This window comes from Schistocerca serialis, chromosome 4 (genome assembly GCF_023864345.2).
Source record: "Schistocerca serialis cubense isolate TAMUIC-IGC-003099 chromosome 4, iqSchSeri2.2, whole genome shotgun sequence".
In the NCBI taxonomy this organism is placed as follows: Eukaryota; Metazoa; Arthropoda; class Insecta; order Orthoptera; family Acrididae; genus Schistocerca; species Schistocerca serialis.
The window spans coordinates 391,423,986-391,446,419 of record NC_064641.1 but is presented as its reverse complement, the minus strand read 5'-3'; the positions used below and the strand labels follow the sequence as shown (position 1 = coordinate 391,446,419).

At 44.2% G+C, this 22,434-nt stretch overlaps 1 long non-coding RNA gene and 1 pseudogene across 1 annotated transcript in view; one reads left to right on the top strand and one right to left on the bottom strand.

The window, feature by feature from the left end:
• The window catches only part of LOC126474897 (uncharacterized), a 503,290-nt gene that overhangs the window by 261,769 nt on the left and 219,087 nt on the right, over positions 1-22,434 (bottom strand). The gene's annotated exons all lie outside the window — the stretch shown is intronic.
• LOC126475761 (5S ribosomal RNA) lies at positions 7,517-7,634 on the top strand (annotated as a pseudogene).

The window sequence follows — 22,434 nt, the reverse complement described above, 5'->3', positions numbered from 1 at the left end:
CTCATATCACCTACTGTCTGGAAAATACCTCTGCGTGGGTTAGAACCACCCACCCGTCAAAGTGATTTGGGTAGGGTGTGAAATAGTAGCGAAATTTACAACGCGCTCAAAATGGTTCAAATGGCTCTAAGCACTATGGGACTTAACATTTGAGGTCATCAGTCCCCTAGACTTTGAACTACATAAACCCAATTAACCTAAGGACATCACACACAGCCATGCCCGAGGCAGGATTCGAACCTGCGACCGTAGCAACAGCGCGTTTCCGGACTAAAGCGCCTAGAACCAATGGACCACAGCGGCCGTCTTGTAACGCGCATTTAGCGGACTTTGTTCCTCTAGTATTTGAGAATGAGAGCACTTTGTCACCTGCAACAGACTTTACACATAACTTCAAACCTTCCTGAAACTTTTTCTCTCTGACAACTCACACAGATTCATAAAAGGAAAAAAGTTTGCTGTGCTTGCAGTAAAACTGCCGCATCAAAGCATGCCGTTTTAATGTATTATATCTTTACTGCCAACTGTATTCGCGATACATTTTACAGACAGCATTCACATCTACCATTAAATGTACAAACGAAATTATATCATTGTACGACACATAGACATCCTAAACACTGAGATGCGTGAAAAACTTCCGCGTTATGCATGACGTTTTATTTTATCACTATTTTACTAGGGTCTCTACTCGCAATACATGTCGCACATACTATCCACATATGCCATTGAATGTACTTGCTAAACCATGTTGTACAACTCAAGGTTCAGGAGATATGACGTCATAAACATTTAGCTGCGTGGAAACGAAACTGCGGGGCACATTTCGATATAGATACGGGTGAAACATGTGTACAAAATGTATGAAATACGTTAAATACATGTGAAATATATGTGACAGGTGCATTCGCAGGCAAAGCCACTGGTAAAAAGCTCCTCATAAACGCCTTGGTCGATTTCGACCAAATTTGGTACACGTATTACTTACTGTCTGGAAAGAAATACCGTGAACTAGCAAATTCCTGTTGGGGTGGGGGTGAAATTTTGGAGCGAGAAGGGGGGAGGAGGAGATGGACAGCGAAAGGGAGAAGAGAAGATGGACTGAGAGGAGGAGAAGAGGAGATGCACAGAGAAATGAAAGAAGAAGAGATGAACAGCAGAGAGGTGGAGGAGGAGATGGAAGGAGTAGGTGAACAGAGAAAGGAAACGGACAAAGAGAGAGGGGAGGAGAAGATGGACATAAATGGGAAGAAGAGAAGATAGACGAGGAGGAAGGAGCAGATGGACAGAGAGAGAGGCTGGAGGAGGTAAAGGAAAGAGTGCGAGATGGACAGAGAGGGGATGTACAGTTGGAGGGGGGAGGAGCTGAAGGACAGAGAGAGGGACAGGAGTAGATGGACAAGTAGTAGATGGTGATGGAAGTGGGCACAGAGATGGTTGTAGGGGATGTAGGAAATGGACAGAGAGGAAGGGAAGGAAGAGATGGACAGAGAGAAGAACAGAATATAGGTATAAACAGAAGGTCGGTATAAATACATGCCCATGTACTTAACTAGTCACCTATAGATTTATTATGGTCTTCCTGCTATAATGCGTAGACACGGTAAGAATAATTTAGTTATTTTCTGTTTTCCCTTGCGTTACAATTTTAATGGCTAGCAGTGTACTTCTGGTTAACAGACAGAAACGCCACTAACACCCTAAACTAATGTATCAAACAATGGAAAAGCCAGGATGGAATGTAACAATAGTTGCTACTCACCATATAGCAGAGATGCTGAGTCGCGATAGGCACAATAAAAAGATTCACACAATTAAAGCATTCGGCCATTAAGGCCTTTGTCAGCAGTAGACACACACACACACACACACACATACATAAACGCAACTTGCACACACGTCTGCTGTCTCAGAGAGCTGAGACCACACTCGACAATAAAGGCAAAAGATGCGAAGAGACTAACAGCCTGAGAAATTAAATTCTTGAGAGGAATCGCTGGTTGCAGCAAATGGGATCACAAAAGGAATGACGATGTGTTGGAGGAACTGAAAGTGAAGCCTATCATACATTATACACGGTGATTCAGCTGCCCCTATCGATCTCGTTTTATGCAACCCGCGATATTATCCTGGCCTTCAACTATTAGTCCTACAGAAAAAAAGAACACACGCTTTTGAAGGAAATTTATAGTAGTTATATTTTGTATTGGGATGCATTTATGCTGGAGGCCACGGTTTTCGATTTATTCAGGAAAAACATACAAAAGTGACCTTCAAACGCGCTCCCACCGTTGAGGATTTCTAGTATTTCATTCATGGCACTTCCTCATACCGCTGTACGAATTATTTCCCACCTTGGACCTTTTTTTGACACTCATTGACTGGTCTTATTGCGCCACCAGCTTAGTCGACCACTTACAAATTGTAAAACTGATGTTTGAGTACATTCTACCAAACAATTTTGAGAATTTAGCAGCATAAAACAAACAATTACATAATTATATTCCGTAGGCCTTCTAACAACGAAACTATTGTGTTTGTGACAGTTAAGTATGGATCAAATTGTCAACGCAATTAGTTTTAGCGTAACGTTTATAAAAGTCGATTTTGTTTCTTTATCCTCACAGGCACGTTTAAATTAATATAGTTTACGAAATAGCCAACTACTGCACAATATTCCAGTCAAAGAAGATAAAAAAAGTCGAATATCGGGAATAGGTCGTTTAGTCGGAAATTTTTGCACAGTGGTAGGGGGGAGTGCCGGGAACAACATACTAGAAATCCAGGCTGGTAAGGGGTGACTGTGGCGGTGGAGGTGCGTTTGAGAATTGAGTTCACTTTTTTACGATTTTCTTGAATAACTCGAGAACTGTGGCCTTCAGCGAAAACGAATCCAGTACAAAATTTAACTGCATTAAATTTTCTACAAAAAGATCCTGTCAATTTTTCTCTAGTTTGCGCGTGGCTAGCGAGAGAATATAAAAAAGTCACGCGTGGTTTTTGAAGGCCAGATGTAAGACTGCGGATTGCATAAAACGACATCGGTAGGGTCAGCTAAATTATCCTGTGTACAGATATACTAAAACAACTAAAGAAAACATCTACAACGAATGAGAAAAAGAATTCCAAAATCCATGCTACACTAACATTCCTACGACGTAACAGCGTTAGGACAACGAGTGAAAAGATGGCACGAGAACTTCTCGAGGAGATCTTTAAAGGCCAAGAGGGCTAGCACTTGGATGGAAGAAGAGGTAGTTGTCAAGGTAGTGGAATTATGCGCATAACCGAGGTGCAGGAATTTTTGCTCGATTTTATGCAGGATGCAACGGCGTTCGAAGTAAAGTTTTTTTTCCTGGGCGACGTAGAAAGGGCACGGGTGAGATACATCATGGAGACTGACGGGGAAACTAGTAATAAGCCGTCATCCCTTCCCTTTATTCAAGAATGAGGAACATTTATCTCGGAGGAAATTCGATCCGTACGAGAGCCACGTGAACACGACATTGGGTGCTAGCAAAAGCATTCGACGTTCATTTTGTGTCCCCTCCATCTCCCCCACCCAAACCTCTGCCCCCCACCTAGAGAGCCGCGCTCCCTCTTCAAGGTAATGGTGATAGGGCTACGTGGCGTGCTTGCTCTTTAAAAAGCTTTTTACGACAGCTGTTAAATATTAGCCGCCCCGAGGGCCACTTGCAAGCAAGAACCGTAATTTATACACAGATTCAAGGTGAACCGCTGGACTAGCATTTTTACGGCGCAGCGGCGGACTCGCGAAGGAAACTAGTCATTTGGCGCGCTCTAGCCGGCCTAGGCGGCCCAACGCGCCGCCACAGGCAGCCAGCGGGGCCCTCTCCGCCCACTTGCCGGCTTCTGCCCGCTGCGTTCCCCGCATAAGTCAGCTCCCCTGTCATTTCCTGCTTATTATTTCGTTCGCACTCAACTTTATTTACTCGTGTGAAATTTCTGCCCGAGGTCGGGGAAGCGGTGGAATCTCTTCAGTGGAAAGACTTCTTCCGTGCGGGCATTATCACAGTTTCCTAGTGCCAGGTGTCCCAAAAGAAGTCGACAACAGCGAAATCAGTAACACGAAAAATACTGGCAGTGGTACGGTGCAATTTCCGTACGGATGCGCAGAATACTTTCTATGGAGCAAGCGTTAAATTCGACATATCTTCAACATCCACATCCACATCTACATGATTACGATTTGCAATTAAGAGCCTGGCAGAGATTCTTCGAACCACCTTCAGACTATTCCTCTACCGTTCTGCTCTCGAATAGCACGTGGGAGAAAGTAGCACTAAAATCTCTCCGTGCGAGCTTTGATTTATCATATTATGATGATCATTTCTCCCAATGTAGGTGGGCGCCAAAAAAATATTTTCACACTCTGGTAAGAAAGTTGACGACTACAGTTTCCTGAGAACAGCCTGCCGCAACGAAAAACGCCTTTATTTTAATTATCACCTATCGTACCTTTTGTGTTAGCTCAAGAGCCAACCAACACCGTGTTGCGAGTGGAGGCCGAAATGCACGCGTTTTAGCTCTAGCAAGCTGGCGTGAGGAGGGAAGGACTATACTGACGTGAGATCTGGAACATGACAAGGAATTAGAATTCAGAAAGCGGACGTAGCTAGTTGGTACTTAACTTTAATCCATTTATGATGAACGTCGCTCTTGACGGTACATGATTCACAATATTATCTGTTCAGAAGACATGTAGTAACTGAATATGGCGCCTTGCTAGGTAGTAGCAAATGACGTAGCTGAAGGCTATCCTAAACTGTCGTCTCTGTAAATGAGAGCGTATGTAGACAGTGAGCCATCGCTAGCAAAGTCGGCTGTACAACTGGGGCGAGTGCTAGGGAGTCTCTATAGACTAGACCTGCCGTGTGGCGGCGCTCGGTCTGCAATTACTGATAGTTGCGACACGCGGGTCCGAAGTATACTAACGGACCGCGGCCGATTTAAAGGCTACCACCTAGCAAGTGTGGTGTCTGGCGGTGACATCACAGTACCCGTCCAACTCTCTCTCAGATTTCACGATAATACAAAACGAGCTGCCGTTCTTTAAACTTTTCGGTGTCCTCCATTAGTTCTATCGGAAGTTGCTCCCATACCGCACAGCAGTACTACAGAAGAGGATGGGCAAACGTAGTGTAGACAGTCTGTTTAGCAGACCTGTTGCATATTCTTTCTGCCAATAAATCGCAGTATTTGGTTCACTTTCCCCACAATATTTTTTATATGATCGTTCGAATTTAAATTATTCGTAATTGTAATCCATAAGTATCTAGTGGAATTTGCACCGTTTAGGTTTGTGCGATTTACTGTGTAACTGATATTTCTTTGGGGAATGCCAGATATTACTTCTGTTTTACTCGACGACTTTCCGTCAGTGTCTACGAACTGTGACCTTACTGATAGCAAATCACGGCTCCATCGCACAACTGAGACGATATCCCATAGGCACGCAGTTTGATTAGATGTCAGCTGCGGAGAACGGCGTCAAAAAGTTTCTGGAAATCTAAAAATATGGAATCGGTTTGACATCTCCTGTCGATAGTACTAATTACTTCGTGAGAATGAAGAGCTACTTATGTCTCAAGAACGATATTTTCTGACTACTTGTTGGCTATTTGTTAATAAATTGTTTCCTGTCAGGTAATTAATAACGTTTGAACACAGTATATATTCTGAAATCCTGCTGCAAATCTTTCAGCGAAGATGCAGTGACTGAAATTTGGGGTGGAAAGGTAACTGGTGACATTACTACCCGCAGTGAAAGTGCGGAAGAATTACAGGATCAGTAGAATGAAATGAGCAAAATACGGGATTGAAATTAAACCGTAGGAAAATGAAAGTAATGAGCAGCAGCAGAAATGAGATTAGCAATCAACTCCACATCAAAATTGGGGACTGCGGACTAGAGGAAATGCAGGAATTCTCTTACCTTGGAAGCAAAATAACAAGTGGCGGACGAAGAAAGAAAGCAAACTAGCAAAAGGCGGACTAGAACAGCAAACTAGAGCATTCATGTGTTAAATTACGCTCTTAATTTGGGAAGAATTTCTTAGAATGTATAAGGGGCAGTCGGATGAAAACGAAACAGATGGGAGAAAAAATCCGGATACGCGCGAGGCGGTCTCGCGCACCGAGGGTTGCGCAAAAATTTAATTATCTGTATGGACGGTTTATCAATACATTCAGAGAACCGAGAATTCCAATGAATTTAGTCCTTTTACCGATATCGATACTGGGAAGATATTAAAATACGTGACGTAAATGACCGTATCTGCTCATCGCATTGACGCAGTAGCTTAAATTTTTTACACACGCACTTTAGTGACGTAAATTTCAACTTGATATGTGCACCTGTTCCTGACAAAGAGGGATCCTAACAGGAAGACAGACGGTAGTATATCCATGTGATATAATTACAAATTAACAGTTTTCGGATTTTTCCCTTAACTGCATTGTGAAACCTTGCTTCTTGACAAATTTCGTGGTTGTAGGTCAGTGGGAAGTACCGCGTAAGTTTTGATGAGTGAGTTTGCGAATTTAAAAACATGTGACATAAATGGTCGTATATTTTACTTGAACTGGCGTACAATCTTAAATTTTTTACGTCGCGAAGATACCATAGACGTTAGTATGGGGAATAAAGTTCAACTTGATACGCCCTATCGCTCTTGAGAAAAAGGATTCTTAACTGTCGGACGGACAGACAGGCAGAATGACTGACTGAGGGACGGACAGTAAAGTGATACTATAAGGGTTCCATTTCTACCGATAGATATACAGAACCCTAAAAAGTGAATAATCGACATAACTGTTAATACGTTTATCCCACTGGCAGACAAGACAGTCAATGCCTTCATGACCAAATGGTTCAAATGGCTCTGAGCACTATGGGACTTAACATCTGTGGTCATCAGTCCCCTAGAACTTAGAATTACTTAAACCTAACTAACCTAAGGACATCACACACATCCATGCCCGAGGCAGGATTCGAACCTGCGACCGTAGCAGTCGCGCGGTTCCGGACTGAGCGCCTAGAACCGCGAGACCACCGCGGCCGGCCTTCATGACCCGCCCGAGAGTTGCCATCATTGTTTCGGCTGGGAAGCCCTTACACGTACTCCGCCCAGTCCCGATCTATTCCCAATATATTTCCATATTTTTGGAAACCTGAAAAAAAGAACAATCGTGGCCGTCGATCTGCTTCGGCCGAACAGGTCCACGCCTAGGTACGGTCATGATTCCGCAGGCAACTGCAAACATTTTTCCAAGGCATTAACCGTCTTGTCTCACAGTGCGATCAATGTGTAACAGTTATGACGATTACTTTTGAAAAAATAAACAGTTTACTTACAATTTTTACATCTGTCTTGTTCTCATTTGACTGCTTCTTATACATTTGGAGCATAGCATTGTATTCAAGTGAATCATGAAGTACGGGACAATTGTGAATGAAGATAATCGATATTTGGCGTGTGGTGCTATAGAGGGTGGCAACGGCCTTGCCGCAGTGGATACACCGGTTCCCGTCAGATCACCGAAGTTAAGCGCTGTTGGGTGTGGCCGGCACTTGGATGGGTGACAATCCAGGCCGCCATGCGCTGTTGCCATTTTTCGGGGTGCGCTCAGCCTCGTGATGCCAATTGAGGAGCTACTCGACCGAATAATAGCGGCTTCTGTGAAGAATACCATCATCACGACGAGGAATGGTGTGCTGGCCCTACGCCCCTCCTATCCGCATCCCCCTTGAGGATGAGACGGCGGTCGTATGGTCCCGGTAGGCCACTCGTGGCCTGAAGACGGAGTGGAGTGCTATAGAGGGTGCTGAAAATTGGGTGGGCTGACGCCGAAAGGAAAGAGGAGGTTCTCCGCGGAGTACATAGGGAGAGATACGTGTGAAAAACATTGACAAGAAGAAGGGGCTGTTTGAGAGGACGTGAATATCAGAGAACCATACTGCCTGGGAGAGCTTAGAGGATAAAAAGGAAGACAGGAACTGGAAGGCAGGTTTCCAGCAATTGCTGGGCAGTAATTTCTAAAGTGCTATCCGGAAGCACCACTTTAGAGAGTATCATTCTTAGTGGGAGAACGAAATGGCCAGTTGAAATGCTTCTATTCGGCTCCTGAAAATGACTGATAGAATACGATGTAAAATAATTTAATAGAATGGATCGAAAGTCGCAAAATCGAAAAGTCGGCTGACGGTCCTCATAGAAGTAGGCTGGCTCGTGCCCTCTGTGGCGGCAGAGGCGTTTCCATGAGTATTTCTAAAGTCGGTAGTCGGTGATTCTTAGTAATCAATTGAACTGTTTTTCTAATTCGGAAAGCCTGCAGTAGCCCGAGAGCGTGTTTCCGCGCACGGGTGTGCAATATTGATTGAACCAGTACCTGTTTTCTAGGCCAGCAGTGCCATTTGGCGGGTCGTGCACATGGTCAGAAGGGAAATATCTCAAATTTGGTTATGGAGGCATTTAGCTAGGTGGACGGTTTTGTTTATTTAAACGAGATGTTTCTGTGTGATTTTACCTACTGACTTCCAACTATTATCCTGATCTTGTTCTTGTGAAGATTATCGACGGAGGTGAGTGATGAGTGATTGGCTACCGATATATATTTTTCAGTCCCGCGGTCGGATTTCAGAATTTTCCTCGAACTTTATAGCGCTTTGGAGCACTGATGAGCTTAACCGTGTCTCGGGACTCAAAACGCGACAGTCGACCTTCACTTGGGCTGATTTTATTAATAGTTCAGAGGATCAATCCTGGTCCGTCAGGAAACTATTCTAGTTATATCTTCGTCTGTCCGTAGAACCTGCAACAGTCAGACTCTGTTATTTTCCATTAGTTCAACCCAATAAATTTATTTTAACAAGATCGAACAGAAGCTCTGAAACCGCTGTCACGCCCACATACCGTACAAAATTATACAATGAGCATACTTTTATCATGTAAATGATAAGTCTTTCTACGCACTTATTTCAAAGAAGATACAGTACTTGGTGAGTCGGTTTCTTCTTCATTTCAGGCATGAGGTGTAAAAAAAAAATGGTTCAAATGGCTCTAGGCACTATGGGACTTAACATCTGAGGTCATCATTCCCCTAGAACTTAGAATTACTTAAACCCAACTAACCTCAGGACATCACACACATCCATGCCCAAGGCAGGATTCGAACCTGCGACCGTAGTGGTCGCGCGGTTCCAGACTGAAGCGCCTAGAACCGCTCGGCCACACTGGCCGGCCATGAGGTGTAAGTAGGTTGTTTATGTTTTTATGTTGGTACCGCCACGTAGTGCTCTAAAATCGCTGACTGCGCCGTGTGCAGTCTGTGGCTAGTTGGACTCATTGTTGGAATATTCGCTTATGTAGTGTTGGACAGTTGGGTGTGAACAGCGTGTAGCGTTGGGCAGTTGGAGGTGAGCGGCCAGCAGTGGTGGATGAGAGATGCCAGAGTTTTGAGAGGTTACTATGAGCGGACGATCTGGACGTGTGTCACTCAGAAAAAGGAGATTTGTAAGACTGGATGTTATGAACTGATATATAATGACTTTTGAACACTATTGACCTAAATACATTGTTTATTTTTTATTTATTTATTGTTCCGTGGGACCAAATTAAGGAGAAGTCTGCATGGTCATGGAACAAGTCAATACATGAAATTATAACACGATAGTAGAAACAGATAAAATGAAATATAAGAAACATATTCAGGCGACAAGTCGTAAGTTTAAATAAAGAAAATCAACGATGTAACACTGGAATTTGCTTAATTTTTCAGCTCTTCCAGGAACTCCTCGAGAGAATAGAACGAGTGATCCATGAGGAAACTCTTCAGTTTAGACTTAACAGTGTTTGGGCTACTGCTAAGATTTTTGAGTTCTTGTGGTAGCAAATTTGTTCTCCATCAAAATCTTTCATTTGCTAACTATGCCTATCAGTAGTTAGTTCCTTCAGTAGTTAGAATCTTTTATTTAGCTGGCAGTATTGGCACTCGCTGCATTGCAATAGTTCGAGTAACGAAGATTTTTGTTAGTGATTCATGAAAGGTATAGGTCATTGTTAGTCAGGGCCATTCTTTTGTAGTCAGATTGCGATGCGCCAAAAATATTGTGTGTCAGTTTCAAAAAAATGGTTCAAATGGCTCTGAGCACTATGGGACTTAACATCTATGGTCATCAGTCCCCTAGAACTTAGAACTACTTAAACCTAACTAACCTAAGGACAGCACACAACACCCAGCCATCACGAGGCAGAGAAAATCCCTGACCCCGCCGGGAATCGAACCCGGGAACCCGGGCGTGGGAAGCGAGAACGCTACCGCACGACCACGAGATGCGGGCCTGTGTGTCAGTTTAGTGATGATCAAAATAAGTAAAGAGAGAAATGTCTGAGTACGTTCAGTTTTGCTCAGCTGTTTGAAAATCAAATAACGTAAGAGTTTTTCCAGTACTGTCATTCTTTACATTCAAAGGAGAAGTTTCAGAGGGAGCTGACCGTCCCAACTTTACAGTCTGGCTCATGTTCTACGTATATTTTCCTACATTCTTCTTCCTTGTTGAATGGAATTCCACGACTTGTTTGCATAAAATGTCGTCGTCCATTCTTTACTGCCAGGTATCAGATTGTATCTATCAGAAAGTAAAAGATGACCACCAGAAGCGTGTCAACAGGGCTGAGCACGGCTCGCAAACTGCGGCAGCGCTGGCCAGAATCCAGGTTTCTGCCGTCCCTGGACACAGCTGACCTTCCGGCTCTAGCCAGAAGAGAACACAGCCACGCGCCATTTGTCTGCCGGCGTCGGCTGAAGGTGACCCAGCGTTATCCGTATTAAGTTTTCCCTTGCTCCGCTGTCTATCATTCCAGTCACGGGTAACAAACACGGAGAGCCAGAGTATAACTCTTCACTAAAAGAAAATGACTTCCCTCATAAAGTACACGCTCTCAACCATCGCGCAAGAGTTTACAAAGGTGAGGCTATTTGTGTGCTTATTCAATCCGAGCAGAAAACCACGGACATTTATGTAAGAACGTAACTGCTCTTTTTCCGAAGTGCAGAAAAATTAAGACAATGAAGAGACAATAAAGCTGCCTGTCTCTCCGGTATCTCTCTTTTATATGAGAAACTAACTTTTCATTGCTTAAAAACTTAGGTAAGTGAAAGCTTTGAGTTATAGCTTTCTCCCTCAATCGCAATCGGTATTTTTACGATCACTCAGCCGATTTTACCTCACAGCTCTGATGTGAACACAGTGATTGCAACTGTAGAAATTCTAACTGTGGAACACTAAGACTAGTAGCCTTGTCCTGTTATCTCTTGAGGATGGAAATTAATTCTATGCTCAAACGACGATAGGAGAAGGCCAGTAGTTTCGATGGTTCTGTTGTGGTCCTCCACAGTTAGAATTACAACACTCTCAGTCATTGTGTCCATCTCCAGGTTAATAGCTAACTAAAGCTATTTTATACTATACGCTCGTACATCAACGGCTTAACATCGGTACAGTTAGGATGCAGAGAGATAAAGAACGTTTTCCAAGAACTTTTCACAGTGTATTAAACAACTTACGTAAAACAATCTGACGTTGAATGAGTCAAAATGTTATCAATTACATACACTCTTTAAACACCTATCAGATTAACAAAATTAAGTTCACGATGGAGCAGGTAGATACGGCAGGAGGCATAAGACACACAAACGCTGTATTAGCATTTATTGAAAAAATATAGTTACTATTGCAGTAATATCTGCAAGCTCCCGGGACGCAGTACGTTACATGCATGTAACTTTCTGCTCCATGGGGCATCACTTGTGTCATTACCCGAATCAGTCGTTCAAATAGAATGCTCCATTGAGACACTTACCATGCAGTAGCTATCATAATTGAGGCCTAATTTCCTTCTGTCTAAACGTTTACAAAGATATAAAATTACTTATACTCCTTCTGTGTGCTGCTCAAAATAAACCAATGATCAGTGATCAAAATGGTTCACTGCCCTATATATTCGTCTATTTCCAAGGGCTGCAGCAATAAAAATTATAAATCCCACTAATACAAGTATAAATATAGGTGGCGTGTTTAGATACAGTGGAAAGTTGTACGGAAGTTGACACGACAGTGCTGTGACAGTTACGATGCCCGAACATGAGAGAAGATGATTACAGAAGACAGATACCCAACGGAAAACCATCCATTTCAAGTACTTACTGACCTCCTTCACACATGGAAGGAAGGCAGAACCTTGACACCATTGGAAATACTAGAAACAATAACACGGGATATCAGCTTAGTGCCGGCCGGGGTGGCCGAGCGGTTCTAGGCGCTACAGTCTGGAACCGCACGACCGCTACGGTCGCAGGTTCGAATCCTGCCTCGGGCATGGATGTGTGTGCTGTCCTTAGGTTAGTTAGGTTTAAGTAGTTCTAAGTTCTAGGAGACTGATGACCTTAGAAGTGCTCAGAGCCCTTTGAACAATTTATCAGCTTAGTTTTAAATAAAAACAATGAATTTCTTTTCCTTCTCCCTACTAAAATTCATTTTAATTTCTGTGTACATGATGCACCTAGATATCAGTCAAATCTGTTGTAAAATGTAAAACTATGATTTTGTTTTACATTTGTATTTACCATTAACTTCATAATTTGAAATCTCGTATTGTCTGCATCACCTAGTTCCTGGGGCACCCAAGACGCTTCATTAGTGGTTTCCACAGTCTTCACCTGCTGGCGGCCTAAGAAGCCGGAAGCTGGTTATTGAGAAAACACATGAAGAAAGTGTTTGTTTTTCGTTCTTATTGTCATATGCTGCCAAGCAAACGAAAAGAATTCAGTTAATGAAGAACTTGTGACGATATTGTGTTTGTTCAATATTGCACAAGGATTAGAACATTTCACAGTTTTAAGTCAGTGTATTATGTTGAAATAAAATTTGTGTTGTACTTTTGTTCATGTCACAAAGACTCATCTCGGTGGGATTGGTAGCACATTTTTGTTTTGTTTAAGTCGTTGGTGTTTAACTGATTTGAGACTATCATCCATCTTTCCCTATTTTGTGCTGATTTTTTTCATCCCTACGTGACTGCTAGCAACAAAACAATAAACAATTTGGCTTCCCTGCCACTCCTTTCAGCGTCAAATCATCTTGGATGCTGTAGCGCTTAGCAGATATTATTCTGATCTGTCCTTTCTTCCGTTAAGTAGATATGTCAATGTAGCATGGTAGTCTTAGCTGCGATATCCCATGGGACAGGTTCAGCAGCCTGAACGAAAGAATGTTCTTCCTCTCCGTAGATTGACCACTTCGTGTCGTACGTGTATTTGTGGAGTGTAGGTGACTGTGATGGATGCGTGAATAGTGTAGTGTTATATTTGTGTTATATGATGAAGAGAGAAGGGAGAGGGTGACATAGCCCCACTTAAATAGTACCAAGGGGGTCGCGAAGTCTAGTGTCATCATCCGATGGACGGATGTATCAAAGGACGGATCAACAGCGACACATGCCCTCACTTCATTACATGCCCGCAGCTCGAGGTCTTGCGGTGGCGTTCTTGCTTCCTGCGCTTGGCGTCCCGGGTTCGATTCCCGGCGGGGTCAGGTTTCCTCTCCCTCGTGACGACTGGGTGTTGTGTGTCTTTCATTGTCATTTCATCATCACTGACTCGCAAGTCGCCGAAGTGGCGTCAACTGAAAAAGACTTGCAATACGGCGGCCGAACTTCCCCGTATGGGGCCTCTGGCCGACAATGTCATACGATCATTTCATTTCACTTCACTTCATTAGACAAAACGGAGAGGTTTTTGAAATTTATTCCAGGACATCGGCATAAAGACTTGTGATCAGCAACTTAACGCCAGCGTCTCTCCTCCCCTTGCCAGGAAAATGATTGCAGACAACTTTTCATCCGCCACCGTTCGAACCGGCTTCCCTCTAAGTCGAGCGCCACTACACAGGCGTGCGTTGGTGACCTCGCTTACAAACGAGGTTTCTGTTATCCATTTCCGCAGTTATTCTTTCACGTACTTCTTCACTCCATACTTTAACTGTCCATTCAATTATCAACATCCTTCAAATGGTTTAAATGGCTCTGAGCACTATGGGACCAACATCTGAGGTCATCCGTCCCCTAGAACTTAGAACTACTTAAACCTAACTAACCTAAGGACATCACACACATTCATGCCCGAGGCAGGATTCGAACCTGCGACCGTAGCGGTCGCGCGGTTCCAGACTGAAGCGCCTAGAACCGCTCGGCCACAGCGGCCGGCCCAACATCCTTCGATTAAAAATTTGCTCCTTCTTCCGATTTCTGATGTTTCGGGTTTCACTGACTTACAATGTTGTGACCCAGGTTTCTTCTTAAGTTGCGTTTAACCATCTGATACCAAAATAACTCTTTTACTGAAGTAACATTTCTTCGTCAGTCATCCTGATGCATTTCTTTTTTTTTTTTTTCTTCGGCTGTCCTGCATAATCTTGCTTTCCAGAAGGGAGACTTCTTTCGCTTCATTCACTACTATTGTTGTGATGCTTGAGTGGAACAAGTCGTTATTTCCCTTTCTATCACTCATCATTATCTTCTTCTTCTTCTTCTTCTTCCGCTTCCTTGCCTTCTCCAGGTCCTCTAAGGGGTTGGCATTGTTATATGGATTTTGGCAAAGTTGATGGCCGGATGTCCTTCCAGATGCCCGTTCGCGTCTAAAGTCTCGAGTGCAAGTGGAACAGCGTCTCCTAAATTCTTGCCTAGCTTATATCTGAGGCGGAACGAGGGCACTACGTTGGCCGGCTCACCAGCCCTCGTAGTCAATTCGCGATGAAGATTCGATCCGGACAGGCTCGCCTATCTGATCGTAGCTTTACAGCTCATCATCGTCTTTTAGAAAGGACAAAATTTTCTGCCTGGTCTGCTTATTCTGCCATTTTCAAACGATAACTCACTGTGATGTGCTTCAGTGCATCGTCCAATTTAAGAGAACACTGCCCTCGTGTGATCCAGGTTTAAACATTCCATGCGTATAATAAGTCGTTTAGTTGTTTAAGCGTCACACCTGGTAGACGCACGTAGTTAACTATGTGCAGAGATGACACTGATTCAGTATCAAAGTGCTAGGTTAATTTATGAAAATGACGTAGACACCTGTCTTAATAAATGCATGGAATAAACACGGATGACGCGAGGCCAGTCTGCTCTTAAAAGGAACGACGCATTGACGCACGTCGTGGTAAGCTATTATTTGTAAAAGGCACAATAAGGTGAAATCACGATGATGGTTGATAAATACATTTCAAAACAGTACAGGAGAAAAATTCTGCCGTTTCTAAATATTGCAAGACCGTGGGCAAAGAAAAACTGGAAAATAGCCTTCGTCTTTGCTTTATTTAAACTTAAGACATTTTAATGCTAAGAGGGATGTCCTTTCCTTGCAACAGATACTACACACTACCTGATAGAAAAAGGTATATGGTCACTTGTCAGTTGACATTTATACGAAGTGTGGCCACCCTTCGCCTTTATGGCAGCTGGAACTCTACTGGGGATGTTCCAGTTCATTCCATGTCAGAACTCTGGGCAAGACCGGTGATTTCAGGAATGTTATTGTCTACAAACTATTGCTTCACAGATGTTTCTTTAAGACAGGTGCATTGCCATGCTCATACAAGCGATCATCGTCTTCGAAATGTTCGCCTGCTGTACGCAGTATACAGTACTGTAAAATTTGTTCATATCTTTTCGCATTTGGCGTTTTCTTAAGCGCAATAAGGGGAGCACACCTTAACTACAAAAACACCTCTACACGGTAACACCAGCTCCTCCGTACTTCACTGTTTGCACTACATATGACAGCAGGTAACGTTCTTCAGACATTCGCTGAACCAAACCCCACCATCGCTATGCCACAGGGTATCGCGTTATTCGTAATTCCAAATCAATTGTTTCCAGTCATCCGTTGCCCAGATGCGGTCGCTCTTTATAGCACCTCAAAGGTCGCTTAACACTGATAACAGAAATGTGAGGCTTATGAGGAGATGCTCGACCACTGTGTTCCATTCTTTTGATCTCCCTACACCCACAGTCATTGTGCTAGACTGTTAGTGGCACGTTGGAGTTCACGACTGATTCCTTCCGCTAATTACAAGTGATTTTTTTTTTATCTTTAGAAGGGTGGAAATGACCCTGATGAATTCGTTACTCAGGTCAAATGAAATGATCGTACGACATTACTGGCCTTTGATTTATTTCACCACCTGGTACAAGTCTTTCTGTTCGATGTCATCTACGTCCATGATAATGAGATGATATGATGACTCGATCCCCGAGTGAAGAAAATATTCGACCCCATCGGGAATCAAACCCGGAACTCGTAGTCTAGAGACTGTGACCTAACCACCAGGTCCCTGGCTACGGGCGTTACTCATGAGGAGAACACGGCAAGTTCCATCACCCGGTTTCTCAGAAACTTCACTGAGTGGAAGAGGGGCCAAAATAGGTGAACACGTTTTATCTCGGCTTATTCGTAGACGCTCGATCATTTCTTAAAAACAGACCGTCAAAGTTTTCGAGGTTTTCTTTTCAGGTACATTATGTGAGTTTTACCGAGCGATAAATTCAAACTAAATGGTGGCACAGTAGTTAGCGTCGCGGTTTCTTAATTTTGCTCCCGTGTTCGAAACCTGATTATTACTTTTACTTTCGTCTTTAATTTATATACCCACGTCTGTCGAAGATTACTACAAGAATGTTTTCTAGTGTATGCTGATATAACGTTGTCCTTAATCGTCTGCTAATCGTATGTTACATGAATGAATTTTAAAAAAAACAGAATCAGAAATTATTTGAAATTGCTCTTTTGTTCTTTAGTATATCTTCATTCATAATCAACTGCAAGCGCTACATCTTGGAAAAGTTATTCGTTATGCATGGTTTGCCGCAAAATTATTGGCGACGCGCGAAATCTTGACCAATGATAACGAAGTGTCTTTCCCGAATGAGATTCATACGAAGAAATTCCACTGTGGCAAACCTGCCTTCTTTCGAAGCTCGTTGTGCTCGGAATATTCCAATGTATCATCCAAGGGAATGCACAAAATGTTCTTGAAGAACGAACGTTTGAATAAAATATGAGAATGAATATAAGAACTGATACTACAATGAAATACCACAATATGAAAATTTAAAGAGATTGTAACCCCTCAACATACCATACACACATTTATTATATAGTAAATGGGTGGCGCTTATTGTGAAACCCAGTCGTAATTTTACCGTTAATAAAACCTCCTTGGATTCCCTAATTTGATAAGAAACATTCGTGTAGTAACTTTCTACGGATACGGGTATATAAATGAAAGCAATAAAAATAAAATAAAAAAATAATCAGGTTTCGAACACAGGGCGCAAAATTAAGAAGCCGCAACACTAACCACTTAGCCATCAGTTCGTCTGAGGAGATCGCGAAGTAAAATACGTATACCTCGAAAACTTTTATCGTCATTTTTTCAGAAACGGTCAAGCATCTACGGACAAGCCGAGACATGAGTTGCCTTACTTTGACTCCTCTTCCACGAATTAAGTTCCTGGGAAATCCTGTGATGGCACTTGCGTGTTCTCCTCATTAGTTGACATGCAGTGAGTAGTCGACTTTCGATGTCAATGAGCTCTCCTCATCGAACCAGTCTGGTGTTATAGCTTTCCTACTGACAACACAATATGCCTCCTTCTGTGCTGACGCCTGCGCCTATCGTGACATCTAGTGGTCGTTTCCGCATTACATACGGGTTGTACAGATACTTTTGGTTGGACAGTGTAAGTATTCCTTACTTGCGACTAGTAGGCCTGTGTCCTTTACGAACCTTAACATTTTAATATTTATTCTCTTACAGTTTTATGACTCTACAGAAATCTCTTCCACGACGTACAAGGCGAACAGCAATGGTGATAAGCTGCGACCTTGCGCTGCACTCTTCTTGCATCGCTCTTGCATACAGAAGATAATGTAACTCACCGACCAGGGCCTTTCGGCGAGGGAATGCTCGTCCAGCCGAGGTGATGCCCGTATCTTTGCATATTGCCAGCGTGATACTAGGGGAACCTCCCATCGCGCCAGTGTGATACTGACTAGGGGAGCCTCCCATCGCACAACCCTCAGACTTAGTAGTAAGATGGTCCAGTGGATATTCCGCCAAAAACTGAACGCAGATAAAACGGGAAAACAGGAAGAATGTGTACTTAACTGTGAAAGAAGAAGCGAAACAGAAACAGTGAATGGTCTACGTCCACATCTACATCCAAAGCCCGCAAGCCACCTGACGGTGTGTGGCGGGCGGAGGGCACCTTGAGTACCTCTATCGGTTCTCCCCTCTATTCCAGTCTCGTATTGTTCGTGGAAAGGATTGTTGGTATGCCTCTGTGTGGGCTCTAATTTCTCTGATTTTATCCTCATAGTCTCTTCGCGAGATACACGTAGGAGGGAGCAATATACTGCTTAACTCCTCGGTGAAGGTATGTTCTCGAAACTTCAACGAAAGCCCGTACCGAGCTACTGAGCGTCTCTCCTGTAGGGTCTTCCACTGGAGTTTATCTATCATCTCCGTAAGCTTTCGCGAGTACTAAATGATCCTGTAACGAAGCGCGCTGCTCTCCGTTGGATTTTCTCTATCTCTTCTATCAACCCTATCTGGCACGGATCCCACACTGCTGAGCAATATTCAAGCAGTGGGCGAACAAGCGTACTGTAACCTACTTCCTTTGTCTTCGGATTGCATTTCCTTAGGATTCTTCCTATGAATGCTCAAGATGCTCAAGATGTGCAATAGCGAGCGAATTTGAATCGACTCGGCAAATTGGTGTGGGCACGGTGTTGGACTGCGAAGGCGAGATACGTATTCATATCTCGCTCGTGCCCCGCTCTTTCTTTTTCGCAAAATTATAAACTGTCCATGCGGTCATTTATGTGTATGTTCGCTGTATTCAAATTTGTGTCTGTGTCGTGGTGTAACATCCATTTGCAACAGCGAGGTATAAGGAAAGATTCTCAGGCGTACGTAGCTCCTATTTGTTCTACACAAGTACGACTTGTTATGACTCTTACATTCTGTATTATAAGTTTAGTCTTGAATTCCATTGTTATGACGTAGTTCACACTCGTTTACCTGTTGTTTTCATTTCGCGAGAGTTCTATGCGACGTCTCGACTGCTCCCACTATTCATCACATTTACTTGCGACGGTAAGATATTCTTACTACGTAACTCATATTTTGTAACCAATGTACAGTAGGACAATTGGCAAGAATACAGAAGAATAGACACGTCGCTGAACGGACGGAACGTTCACAATTTTGTAAAAACAAGAGGGGGACAAGAGCGAGATTTGAACACACACCTAGCCGGCCCGAGTGACCGAGCGGTTCTAGGCGCTACAGTCTGGAACCGCGCGGCCGCTACGGTCACAGGTTCGAATCCTGCCGCGGGCGTGGATGTGTGTGATGTCCTTAGGTTAGTTAGGTTTAAGTAGTTCTAAGTTCTAGGGGACTGATGACCTTAGACGTTAAGTCCCATAGTGCTCAGAGCCACACCTCTCGCTGTGTGGTCCAACACAGTAGCCGCACAACCACGACGCCACCATTCTTGCAGTTCGCTCGATGTTGCACATGTTGCACTTGGACCGTACACTTTCGATTCTGCTTCTTTTTTCACAGTGCAGTACACTTTATTCCCGTTTTAATGCTCTATCTGTGTTCAGTTTTTGACGGGCTATGCACAGGGCCATTTTACTACTAAATCTGAGGGGGTTGCGGCGGAGAGTTTCCCTTGCGAACGACTCACACGGGCGTCCCGACGCAGCGCGGCGGCGGCAGCAGTCGGGCAGGCGAGCGTTCGCCATCCGGCGGTTTTTTCGCGTCAGAATTCCCCGGCGCGATACTTCCGCGGCGCAGCTCGCCGGCGCTGTCGTAACCGCGGCGTTACGTAAGCGCGCGCCGCCCGCCCACGGCCCAAACGCCAACTTCCAAATCGATACGCTAATAGTATTAACTGGCCGCAAAGCTGCGCTGCGCACGCCGAAAAATAGGTCGGGCGCGCCTCAGTGGGTCGCCTCTCGGACCGAATGTGTGCCAGCCGGCGACTTCCTGCCCGAACAGTGGCACCAGCTGGCCCACCCACCCCCGCTCCAACTGCGAACACGAACGTCACTATTACTCCGTGCAGCAGGTTTTCCCCTGTATCGGTCCTACTTTTCTTTTTGTGTGCGGCTGCGCTATCTGTACGATTGTGTCAGCTTCCACTTTATGTCTGCCCACGTTACATAATGCGGCACCGGCTGTTCTGTTAGCTGCAGCTGCGATACGATTTCCATAAATCAAAGACACGCGTAATCGTTTATTCTCCTAGCTAAGCCACAGCCGATGCATCGATGCGTGATAGTGCACGTTAAAGACACTTTAGCATCCGACCAAGGTGAAGTTCGTCTCTTTCACTGCGAGGCGCCGGGGCTAGTAGTGTATTTAACACTAAATTCTTCTAGAATCTTCATATGGAGATGATGCTCTAAGCCCCCCCACCCCTTTTTCTTACTCCGACTTTTGCTGTTGCACATGGATTAAGAAGAAACGCGAACTGACTCTCATCGACCCTGCAAGGGGAGTAGAAAAGAGTTTGACACCTGCAATAATTTAATTTGACAGAAATTAATATGATAATTAAGTTTCATTAACGTGATGGGAAATGAAATGGTTGCTCTACCGATCTACAGAATGAAAGTTCTGCCCAAAATAACAATTTGATTTGTTATGACTAAACTCAAAATAATAAACACAACACATGAAACATTGATAATCAAATAAATGCTGTGAAGGTGAAGTTGTCCGTAAACTAGCTTCTGACGTTTATGACCAAGTGGTATGTGGAGCCAATTCCTTGCAACTCAAATCTTAAGAGAAACACCCAGCCAACCCAACATTCGTTGCTGTTACAGTAGTGAGAACTCAATGAACATTCAAGACAGAACCACGTAAGAAAAGACGGGAACAGGCGCGCTCTGCTGAGCTCTGATTATCACAGAGCAAAATTCCCTAATCTGCCGGTGCTGCGGACATACATTACCAAGCTGTCTTCTTAAGTGCAAGGACACGATGTGGCGTACCGGAAGCGATGGCTGGTTGCTTCGACGTCCAGTCGTGTTGATGACAATATCGCGAGTATTGCCCGAAACAAATTATGCTGGTCTGGTTGTTCCAGACTAAGGACTTCCTATCAATACAAATGCGCCTCTGAGGGAGACGAAAAAGGCTCGCCACACAATCACTGACGGTACAGTGATTGATTTTAACAAGCGAAGTCACACAGTAACTCCGATACAGTCAACTTTAGCCAAAACTGCTCAAGACTGACAACATAGGCCGCTTGTACGCAGAACGCTCAATTGCCAACTGTACTCGAAAAGTTATGTTGAAGTCGAAACTTCAGCAACTTACAATTAAATGAAAGTATACTAGACAGCCAACGGAAGGCAGGCTGTCCAGAGCAGCGACAGCTCAGTCTTGTGACCTACCTTGACCGAAAAGCGAGAGACGACGACTCCCCTAGAGCACCCGTACAGGCCAAACACAGAACATTCCCGCCCCCACGACAGTGGCCGTGGTTAAACGTTCCAATCAGCAACTCGAAAACCGGCGGAAAATTCCACTCTATTGCCGACGCACTACTATTCCACCAATAGAGATACGTGGCCCCAATTTCTGCGCCGATTTTGCTACGTCACGGAGCTATGCCCTGAGCAAGCCAATCACTGTTATGATTTTGCAGAAAACGCGGGAATTTGCCCGCAAAGACTGCCTGGGAACACAAGTCATTCCCACGCCTCGCTGGTAGCCCGCCAGAAAGTGTTTTCACTAACTTTCTGCGAAGTAACGGAATCCTCTAGCCCAGCCGCTCCGTCAGGCCCCTGTGGGCGTGTCGCCACCGCTCTTATGACAATGTCGGCGTCTGGAAAGCATCCACTCGACTCCCTCACACCGTCGGCTTAACAAGACAGCAGAACCCACCTGTCACCGGCCCACCCGGGTGACGAGAGACGCTGCATGGGAAGTCTGTGTGTGAAGGAATAGCAACTTTTCACTGCATGAGATTAGAGAGGAAAATCGAATTAGAGTAAGATAGAAATATGAGAGGGGGCTCATGCCACCTCTCATCACCTCTCACTCACTCACAGCTACACTTTCAGACAATCTTCTGGCAGGCAGCAAAGCGAGCAGTCTTCTTCTGGCACCAGGTTTATCAACAGGACATTGGACATCAAACAAGAAATACCGGACGAGTGCGAGTAGGACGCGCTCTCAGAGGGTTTCGTACTAACTTAAACCTCTGTCCACAATGTGGGGTGGAAAGCCACCTGTCCGCCCCATTTCCTTAGTGCGCATGG